This window comes from Penaeus japonicus, unplaced genomic scaffold (assembly GCF_977035675.1).
Source record: "Penaeus japonicus unplaced genomic scaffold, GWHDUDI00000001_assembly GWHDUDI00000013, whole genome shotgun sequence".
Classification (NCBI taxonomy): Eukaryota; Metazoa; Arthropoda; class Malacostraca; order Decapoda; family Penaeidae; genus Penaeus; species Penaeus japonicus.
Genome location: NW_028234415.1, coordinates 5,953,238 through 5,963,408, shown reverse-complemented (window position 1 = coordinate 5,963,408; position 10,171 = coordinate 5,953,238).

The window sequence follows — 10,171 nt, the reverse complement described above, 5'->3', positions numbered from 1 at the left end:
TGATAATTATAATGATGATCTTAACAATGATGATAATAATGATAAAGATAAGAGTAATAACAATGGCAATAGATAAAGCTAATAAAAAAGATAATGACAATGACACTGATGCTAAAAGTAATAGTAGTGATAGCAATAATAACAAATATAATAATATGAACAATAACAATGATAATAACAACACTGATACGGCTTATAATAGCGACAATACCGATGATAACAATATCAATAATGATAATAATAACAAATATAATAACATGAACAATGACAATGATAATAACAACACCGATACGGCTTATAATAGCGACAACGACGATAATAACAATATCAATAATGATAATAATAATGAGAGCAACAACAACCACAATAACGACAACACGATAACAATAACCAAACAAACTACGAGAAAAAAGTGATTCTATGCAATACTCTGCAATACTCTGCAATACTCTCCACATGTATTTCCGATACAAAGGAGATGAATTACAGCGGCGCTTTGACCCAAATTCACCCACGAGCCTCTGTATGTGATATTAATTCCAATTGGAATTTTATATGGAAAATGGATGGATGGGTCGCGTAGGGATTTGGTGCCCGCTTGTGCTACTGAATTCCAAGCTTGTTGCTGTGCGTATCTATATAGATATACGTATGGATATAGTCAGGATGAGGTGCGGAGATGCGACTGTGCATACGGGCGTATTTGTTGATATATAGTGATAGGGTAATGTACATTGTATACGCTTACATTTACGGTATATGTTAACACACTTGTACCTAGATATGCATGTACGTTTGTATATATATTTCATTGAATATTTCATATAGGTTCATGTATGTTGTAATTCAATTTGTAATTTTCATATGATAGCTTACAAACATACAACATAGTTTAAACCAAAGAGAGAAAGGGGAAGGCAGATTCAGCAGAATGACGAAGCTAAGTGACTAGGGTAGAAAAAGCTTTTTATTTCTGATGTACATGAGAATTTATTCATTTCGATCATAAGAACATGGTAATGTTAAATGATATTCGTTACCTTACAAGGAAGAAGTTATATTAACAATAAAGGTCATCAGAGGTCACCTAAAGCCGCATAAGGGTAAGGAGAATTCTTCAAGACTAATCTAACGTTGAACTAAGAAAAAGAAAAATACAGAAAGGTAAGATAAAACGTCTCCCCCAAAAAAGTACCAATATCAAGGAGACAAAATAGGAGGAACAAGAACGCCCAAAAAAATACGACATCCAAATCTCACCACAATACCAGCTGAAAGTGCCAAGCAAATAAAACAGACAAAAACAAAACACAAAAAAACAAATGACGAACGAACAAAATCCGACAGCGAACGCATGCCCGGAATTCACTCCCTGCAAATTCGACGCATAGACTTCATTCTCTTCCTCCCGATGATTAATGAAACGTGGCAGAGTTATCATCATCATCAGATCCGCGCTATCGCCACACTGTTTGTTGACATTGCCGCAGCCGAAACAATTTGTTGGGAGACCCGCCAGCTCGGTGTCACATACATGCCATTTTGTGGGCGGTGTGAGGGAGATTGCTGATGAGGGAAGAGGGAAGAAGAGGAGGGGAAGAGGGAAGAGGAGGGAAAGAGGGAAGAAGAAGAGGAGGGAAAGGGGGAAGAGACGGGGATGGAGAATAAGGTAGGCGGAGGCGAACGGAGTGGTGTGAGGGAGATTGCTGATGAGGGAAGAGGGAAGAAGAGGAGGGGAAGAGGGAAGAAGAGGAGGGGAAGAAGGAAGAAGAGGAGGGGAAGAGGAGAAGAGGGAAGAAGAAGAGGAGGGGAAGAGGGAAGAAGAAGAGGAGAAGAGGGAAGAACAGGAGGGGAAGAGGGAAGAGGAAAGATAGAGGAGGGAAAGGGGGAAGAGACGGGGATGGAGAATAAGTAAGGCGGAGGCGAACGGAGTGGTGTGAGGGTGATTGCTGATGAGGGAAGAGGGGAAGAAGAGGAGGAGAAGAGGAAAGAAGAAGAGGAGGGAAAGAGGGAAGAAGAAGAGGAGGGAAAGGGGAAGAGACGGGGGTGGAGAATAAGGTAGGCGGAGGCGAACGGAGTGCTGTGAGGGAGATTGCTGATGAGGGAAGAGGGAAGAAGAGGAGGGGAAGAGGGAAGAAGAAGAGGAGGGAAAGAGGGAAGAAGAAGAGGAGGGAAAGGGGAAGAGACGGGGGTGGAGAATAAGGTAGGCGGAAGCGAACGGAGTGCTGTGAGGGAGATTGCTGATGAGGGAAGAGGGAAGAAGAGGAGGGGAAGAGGGAAGAAGAAGAGGAGGGAAAGAGGGAAGAAGAAGAGGAGGGAAAGGGGAAGAGACGGGGGTGGAGAATAAGGTAGGCGGAGGCGAACGGAGTGCTGTGAGGGAGATTGCTGATGAGGGAAGAGGGAAGAAGAGGAGGGGAAGAGGGAAGAAGAAGAGGAGGGAAAGAGGGAAGAAGAAGAGGAGGGAAAGGGGAAGAGACGGGGGTGGAGAATAAGGTAGGCGGAAGCGAACGGAGTGCTGTGAGGGAGATTGCTGATGAGGGAAGAGGGAAGAAGAGGAGGGGAAGAGGGAAGAAGAAGAGGAGGGAAAGAGGGAAGAAGAAGAGGAGGGAAAGGGGAAGAGACGGGGGTGGAGAATAAGGTAGGCGGAGGCGAACGGAGTGCTGTGAGGGAGATTGCTGATGAGGGAAGAGGGAAGAAGAGGAGGGGAAGAGGGAAGAAGAAGAGGAGAAGAGGAGGGGAAGAGGGAAGAGACGGGGGTGGAGAATAAGGTAGGCGGAGGCGAACGGAGTGCTGTGAGGGAGATTGCTGATGAGGGAAGAGGGAAGAAGAGGAGGGGAAGAGGAAAGAAGAAGAGGAGGGGAAGAGGGAAGAGGAGGGAAAGGGGAAGAGACGGGGATGGAAAATAAGGTAGGCGGACGCGAGCGGAGTTGAAGTTGTGATGGAAGCGACGATGATGTACGTGGGATTTTGCAGGTGAGGCGACGAGGACGAAAAGGAGAAACGAGAGGTGAATGGAGAATAAAGGAGACAAAGAGAAGGACGGGCGGCTCGATTTTAGAAGGGAAAGGACAATAGCAGGCGTGTGTTTCTTTCTTTTTTCTGCAGGTAAAACGGCGAGGCAGAAATGAAAAGAAAAAAAAAGGAGAGGAGAAGGAGGAAGCGCGAGAAGAATGAAGGGGTGCGAAAGAGCCGGCTGATGAGAGGTGAAGGGAAAGAAGAGAGGGAGAAGGAAAATAAGGAAAAGAGATAAGGAGGAAGTTGAAATCAACTGGAAAGGGCGATGACATACAAGCCATTTTGCAGGTACCGCCGCGAGGATGAAAAGGGGACATGAGAGGTGAAAGGAGAAGAGGGAAGATTGAAAATAAATGGGATTAAAATAACACACACCAAGGAAGAAAAGGAGAGAAGAGGCGAGAAAAGAAGATAAAGAAGAGAATGAGAAAATTCATTTCGATATGGACAGACTGATACGAACCTGAAAGGAAAATGACAGGGTCGCTTTACAGGCGTTGTGATGGAGAATACTGAAGAGGGAGAACAGAAGAAAAAAGAATGAAAAAGAAGACAAGAAGAGGAAGAGGAATTGTGCTGGAAAGAGTATTTAGTCTACCCCCCCCCCCCCTTCCTCCTTTTACCCGACCCCTTCTTTTAGGTAACCTCCAATACCACTCCCGCATTCTTAAAAGTGGTTCATAATATGTCATATTACATACAAGCAATAAGACAGACTTAGGCCCGTAGTAAAGAACCTGTGGGGTGGGGCGTCGGGAAAATGTGACGGGTGTCGGGTGTAGGACGTTGGATAAAATGTGACGGATAAATAAAATAAAATAGGTTAAATAAAATAAAATAGCAATAGACATTTTCTATTTTATTTTATTTATCCTATTTTATTTTATTTAACCTATTTTATTTTATTTATCCGTCACATTTTATCCACATTTTATCCAACGTCCTACACCCGACACCAGTCACATTTTCCCGACGCCCCACCCCACAGGTTCTTTACTACGGGCCAAAGACTCAGTAAGGAAAGCATAAGCCAGATTTACAGAGCAGATGCTTCGCACGGGCTTATATGCACTTTGCCGAGCCTGCCTGTGTCAGTGAGTCCTAACTCGTGAAAGTGTGCCAAGTGTAAAGTGAGTAACTCGTCAAAGTGTGCCAAGTGCAAAGTGAGCTTGTGTCCTTACGTCCAGGCGACAGTGGAATCTGCTGATCTACCGACCACGGGTATGTGAGGCCGGCGCGTTACCCCTGTACCAGTCTGACGGCTGAAGATTCACTCTATTAAGAGACTTATTGTTCTATGTTTTTTAATCAAGAAGAAAAACTTGCGACAAGTTGTATAGTTCGTCTTCATGAGGAAGAGAAGGAGAAAGAAGGTTGAGATAATGGAACTGAAAATAACAGTAATAGTAATAGGTAGATAGATACTAGATGGCTTTGATGGAAGAGAAACTAGTGGAAGGAAAAGGAAAGAAAGTATAGGAAGAAGAAGATCGGATTAGAATTAGGAGGATAAGGAGAAACACAATTATCAGAAGTTACGTCAAATAACCTAATTTTAGTCCTTAAATAACCCATCTCTCCTTCGTCACTTCCCGCTTCCTCCTACCTCCCTCCTTATCCTTCTTTCCTCTCATTTTCTTTCCATCTCCTCCTCCCTCCATTATCTATCCTTTTTCTTCCTTCTTCTTTTCTGTCTTCTCCTTCCATCACTCTTCCTGCCTTCCTCCCTCTTACCCTCCTCATACCTCCTCCTCCCTACTCCTTCCCTCCCCCATTCCCTCCTCTCTCTCTCCTTCCTTTCCTCCTCCCTCTCTCTTCCTTTCCTCCTCCCTCTCTCCTTTCCTCCTCCCTCTCTCCTTTCCTCCTCCCTCTCTCCTTTCCTCCTCCCTCTCTCCTTTCCTCCTCCCTCTCTCCTTTCCTCCTCCCTCTCTCCTTTCCTCCTCCCTCTCTCCTTTCCTCCTCCCTCTCTCCTTTCCTCCTCCCTCTCTCCTTTCCTCCTCCCTCTCTCCTTTCCTCCTCCCTCTCTCTTCCTTTCCTCCTCCCTCTCTCTTCCTTTCCTCCTCTCTCTTCCTTTCCTCCTCCCTCACTCTTCCTTTCCTCCTCCCTCTCTCTTCCTTTCCTCCTCCCTCTCTCTTCCTTTCCTCTCCTCTCTTTCCTCCCCTTTCCTCTCTCTTCCTTTCCTCCTCCCTCACTCTTCCTTTCCTCCTCCCTCTCTCTTCCTTTCCTCCTCCCTCACTCTTCCTTTCCTCCTCCCTCTCTCTTCCTTTCCTCCTCCCTCTCTCTTCCTTTCCTCCTCCCTCTCTCTTCCTTTCCTCCTCCCTCACTCTTCCTTTCCTCCTCCCTCTCTCTTCCTTTCCTCCTCCCTCTCTCTTCCTTTCCTCCTCCCTCTCTCTTCCTTTCCTCCTCCCTCTCTCTTCCTTTCCTCCTCCCTCTCTCTTCCTTTCCTCCTCCCTCTCTCTTCCTTTCCTCCTCCCTCTCTCTTCCTTCTATCCTCCCTTTTCCCTCCCTCTCCCCCCATCCCTCCTTCTTCCCTCCCTATTCATTCCCTTTTCCCTCCCTCTTTCCCTTTCCCTCTTCCCTCTTCCCTCCTCCCTCCCTCTCCCCCTTCCCTCTTTTTTCCTCCCTCTCCCTTCCCTCTTCCCTCCTCCCTCTCTCTTCCCTCTTTCCTCTGCCCTTCCTCCTCCTTCCTCCCTCCCTCTTCCCTCCTCCATCCCTCTTCCCTTTTTCCTCCTCCCTCCTCCCTCCCTCTTCCCTCCTCCCTCCCTCCTCCCTCTCCCCCTTCCCTCTTCCCTCCTTCTTCCCTCTTCCCTCCCTCTTCCTTCCTTCTTCCCTCTGCCCTTCCTCCACCTCCCTCCCTCCCTCTTCCCTCCTCCCAAACCAGACGACTGACTCCGATGTTAAAAGTTTAGGGTCGTAGTTCAACCAAGTTTAGACAGTGTTGGGACGTTTGTGCTGTTTACTCGTCGAATCGGAACTCTCTGGTGGTGACGAGTTCCTGCTTGCGTGATTCTTGGTTAATGGGTTGACTGGGTTTGGTTGGGGGGAAGTCCTACTTGCGTGATTCTTTGGTTGATTTGGTTAGTGGGTTGAGTGGGTTTGGTTGGGGGGAAGTCCTGCTTGCGTGATTCTTGGTTAATGGGTTGAGTGGGTTTGGTGGTGACGAGTTCCTGCTTGCGTGATTTTTGGTTAATGGGTTGAGTGGGTTTGGTTGGGGGGAGGGGGGAAGTCCTACTTGCGTGGTTCTTTGGTTGATTTGGTTAATGGTTGAGTGGGTTTGGTGGTGACGAGTTCCTGCTTGCGTGATTCTTGGTTAATGGGTTGAGTGGGTTTGGTGGTGACGAGTTCCTGCTTGCGTGATTCTTGGTTAATGGGTTGAGTGGGTTTGGTGGTGACGAGTTCCTGCTTGCGTGATTCTTGGTTAATGGGTTGAGTGGGTTTGGTGGTGACGAGTTCCTGCTTGCGTGATTTTTGGTTAATGGGTTGAGTGGGTTTGGTTGGGGGGAGGGGGGAAGTCCTACTTGCGTGGTTCTTTGGTTGATTTGGTTAATGGTTGAGTGGGTTTGGTGGTGACGAGTTCCTGCTTGCGTGATTCTTGGTTAATGGGTTGAGTGGGTTTGGTGGTGACGAGTTCCTGCTTGCGTGATTCTTGGTTAATGGGTTGAGTGGGTTTGGTGGTGACGAGTTCCTGCTTGCGTGATTCTTGGTTAATGGGTTGAGTGGGTTTGGTTGGGGGGAGGGGGGAAGTCCTACTTGCGTGGTTCTTTGGTTGATTTGGTTAGTGGGTTGAGTGGGTTTGGTTGGGTGGAGGGGGGAAGTCCTACTTGCGTGATTCTTTGGTTGATTTGGCTGTAGGGTTGACTTAGACTTGGTTGAGTGGAGATTCTATTTCCGCGATTTTTTTTTTTTTTTTTTGGGGGGGGGGGGGGGGGGTTGAGTTGGTTGGAGTTGAGTGATCTTGGTTAAGTAGAGATTCTGCTTCCTTGATTTTGGGTTGACTGGGTGTGGGTTAGTGGGCTTCGGTGATCGACTGTGGTTGTTTCTCTGTGTTTTTTCTTTTTTTTCTTTTCTTTTCTTTTCTTTTTCTTTTTTTTTTTTTTTTCTTTGAGGGGGGGGGGGGGTTGTTCTGTCTGTGGGTTCTCTTGTCTCTGTTTGCTTTCATGTCGTCTGTAGCTTGTTTTGTTTGTGAGTTTGTTTATCTGTGATTTGTCTTGCTTGTTTGCTTCTGGATTGCTTGTTGTTTGTTTATGGGTTGCTCTGTCTGTAGTTTATTTTGTCTATTCACTTGCTATTAGTCTGTGGTTTGTCTTGTTTGGTTTTTATCTTGTTTGTTTAATTGAATGGATGAGCTGGGCTTGTTTGGTCTTGCATGAGGTTTGCTTTGTTTGGGAGTTACCTTCTTTGTGGATTGTCTGATGGCTTCGGCTTTCTCTGTTTACTTTTGACATGGATCTTTTTGGATTTTTAGTGTGTTTGTGTGTGTGTGTGTGTGTGTGATGTGTTGGTTTTGTTATTGTTCGTATTTTTTTCCTTTTTTTTTCTTCTTTTTTAGTGTTTATTCAATTGTGCATATGCTTACGTAAGATTATATTAACATGTATTTGAGGATGCCTATAAGAATACGTTTGTCTTGTGATATACAAAAATAAAACTGCTGTAGTTCAAATACAGTTTGATAGACTAAAGTTAAAAGAGAACCAGCATATCAAAAGTTTTATTTTTTAAATCCCCAACAGGACAATAAATAAAAGAAAAGGGGTCAGAGTTCACGAGGAAGAAAAAAAAACATAAAACAATTACTTTACACAGAAGAGCAAAGTTAAGAGTCAACAAACATTTCCTCTGAAAACAGGAATCCAAGCCTGGAGAAAATTAATCCAGTTTTACCGAAGCACGAAAAGAAAAATAATAATAAATAGATGTTAAAAAAAAGTGAAAATAAGGTAAAGATATAAAAAAAAAAATAATAATAAATAAATAAATAGATACATCATTCCTTTTTTTCCCCAATAAGATACAATAAACTCCGCCCCCGGAAAGTCACTTTAAGAAGGAGGAATTAATGAAGGTCGAGAGGAGTGCGATGCGAAAGGGCTAAGAAGTTTTAATGGATTTTGAGTCAATTGATGGAGAAAGTAACATGCTGGAGAGGTGCAGAGGGAGGGAGGGGGGGGGGGGAAAGAGAGGTTGGGAGGGAGGGGAGAGGGGGGAAAGAGAGGTTGGGAGGGAGGGGAGAGGGGAGGAGATGGAGAGGTGCAGAGGGAAGGACGGGAGGAGGGGGGGAAGAGAGGTTGGGATGGAGGGACGGGGGTAGGGTAGAGGGGAGGAGATGGAGAGGCTGGGAGGGAGGGGGAGAGGGAGGAGATGGAGAGGTGCAGAGGGAGGGGGGGGGGGGGAAGAGAGGTTGGGAGGGAGGGGAGACGGGAGGAGATGGAGAGGTGCAGAGGGAGGGAGGGGGGGGGGGAAGAGAGGTTGGGAGGGAGGGGAGACGGGAGGAGATGGAGAGGTGCAGAGGGAGGGAGGGGAGAGGGGAGGAGATGGAGAGGTTGGGAGGGAAGGACGGGAGGAGGGGGGAAAGGGATAGGTTGGGAGGGAGGGACGGGAGGAGGGGGGGAAAGTGAGGTTGGGAGGGAGGGACGGGGGTAGGGTAGAGGGGAGGAGATGGAGAGGCTGGGAGGGAGGGGGAAAGGGAGGAGATGGAGAGGTTCGGAGGGAAGGAGGGGAGAAAAAAAAGAGAGGTTGGGAGGGAGGGACGGGAGGAGGGGGGGAAAGAGAGGTTGGGAGGGAGGGACGGGGGGAGGGGGAGAGGGGAGGAGATGGAGAGGCTGGGAGGGAGGGGGAAAGGGAGGAGATGGAGAGGTTCGGAGGGAAGGAGGGGAGAAAAAAGAGGTTGGGAGGGAGGGACGGGAAAAGGGAGATGGAGAGGATGGGAGGGAGGGACGGGAAAAGGGAGATGGAGAGGATGGGAGGGAGGGACGGGAGGAGGGGGGAAAGGGAGAGGTTGGGAGGGAGGGACGGGAGGAGGGGATAAGGGAGAGGTTGGGAAGGAGGTATAGGAGAAGCGAGAGGTTGGGAGGGAAGGGACGGGAGGAGGGGAGAGGGGAAGGGAGAGGGACGGAGGGACAGGAAGGGGGAGGGGAGTTAGAAAGTGGAAGAGGTGGAGAAGGGAGTGGGGAGGAGTCGGAGACGGAGGTGGGAGTTACGGGGAGAGGGGATGGGAAGGGGGAAGAAGAGAGGGGAGGGGTCGGACAGCCGGGTGGGAGGGAGAGAGAGGAATGGTGTAGAGGGTGGAGAAGAACAGGGATGAGGGGAAGGGAAGGGGTAAAAGAGGGGGCAAGAGGAAGAGGGTCAGAGAGGTTACGGAGAGGGACAGGGATAAGGGGAGGTGGCGGCGGACTAGATAGAGGGAAGGCAGAGAAAGGAACAAGAAGAAAAAAAAACGAATGAGGAAGAGGGACGGGGAAGGGAAAGGGAGAAGGAGAAGGGGGGGGGGGGGGGAAGCTGGACTAAGAAGGGATAGGGGGAGAGATTGGCGGGGAAGGGAATGGGAAAAGGGAAGACGGAAGAGAGAGGGGGAAAGGAGATAGATATTTAGATAGATAGAGTGAGAGAGAAAGAAAGAGAGAGAGGAGAGATAGATAGAGAGAGAGAGAGAGAGAGAGATGAAAAGGAGGAGCGAGCGAGAGAGGAATAGATTGAGCGAAGAGAAGACCTGAGAGAGCAGGAAAGGGGTAGAGGGACTAAGAATCTTAAAATTCTCAAAAAGTTTTTGAATTGTAGGGTCGTCATACAGGGCGCATATCACACATATGTGACATTCGTGTGTGTGCAATATGTATGTGTGTGTGTGTGTGTCGTGTGGGGGGGACGGGGGAGTAGGTCTTGGCAAGGGAGGTTAAAAGACGTGTTTTGAACGCATTTTTTTTTTCTTCTTCTTCTTCAACCTTTCTTAGGCAAAGCGTGAGTAAATTTTTTTTTCTTCTTTTTTGAGTTAGTGTTTCGTATTGTTATGTACGGTATGCTGTGGGATCTTGCTCCATTTACGTGTGGGTCATGGAAAATGTCCGTGCTTGCAAGTGCCTGAGTTGTTGGTGTGACTTATCATACATTTCTGCATGTGTGAGCAGCGTCCAGGACTAGTGTTGGGAAGGTATGCTTG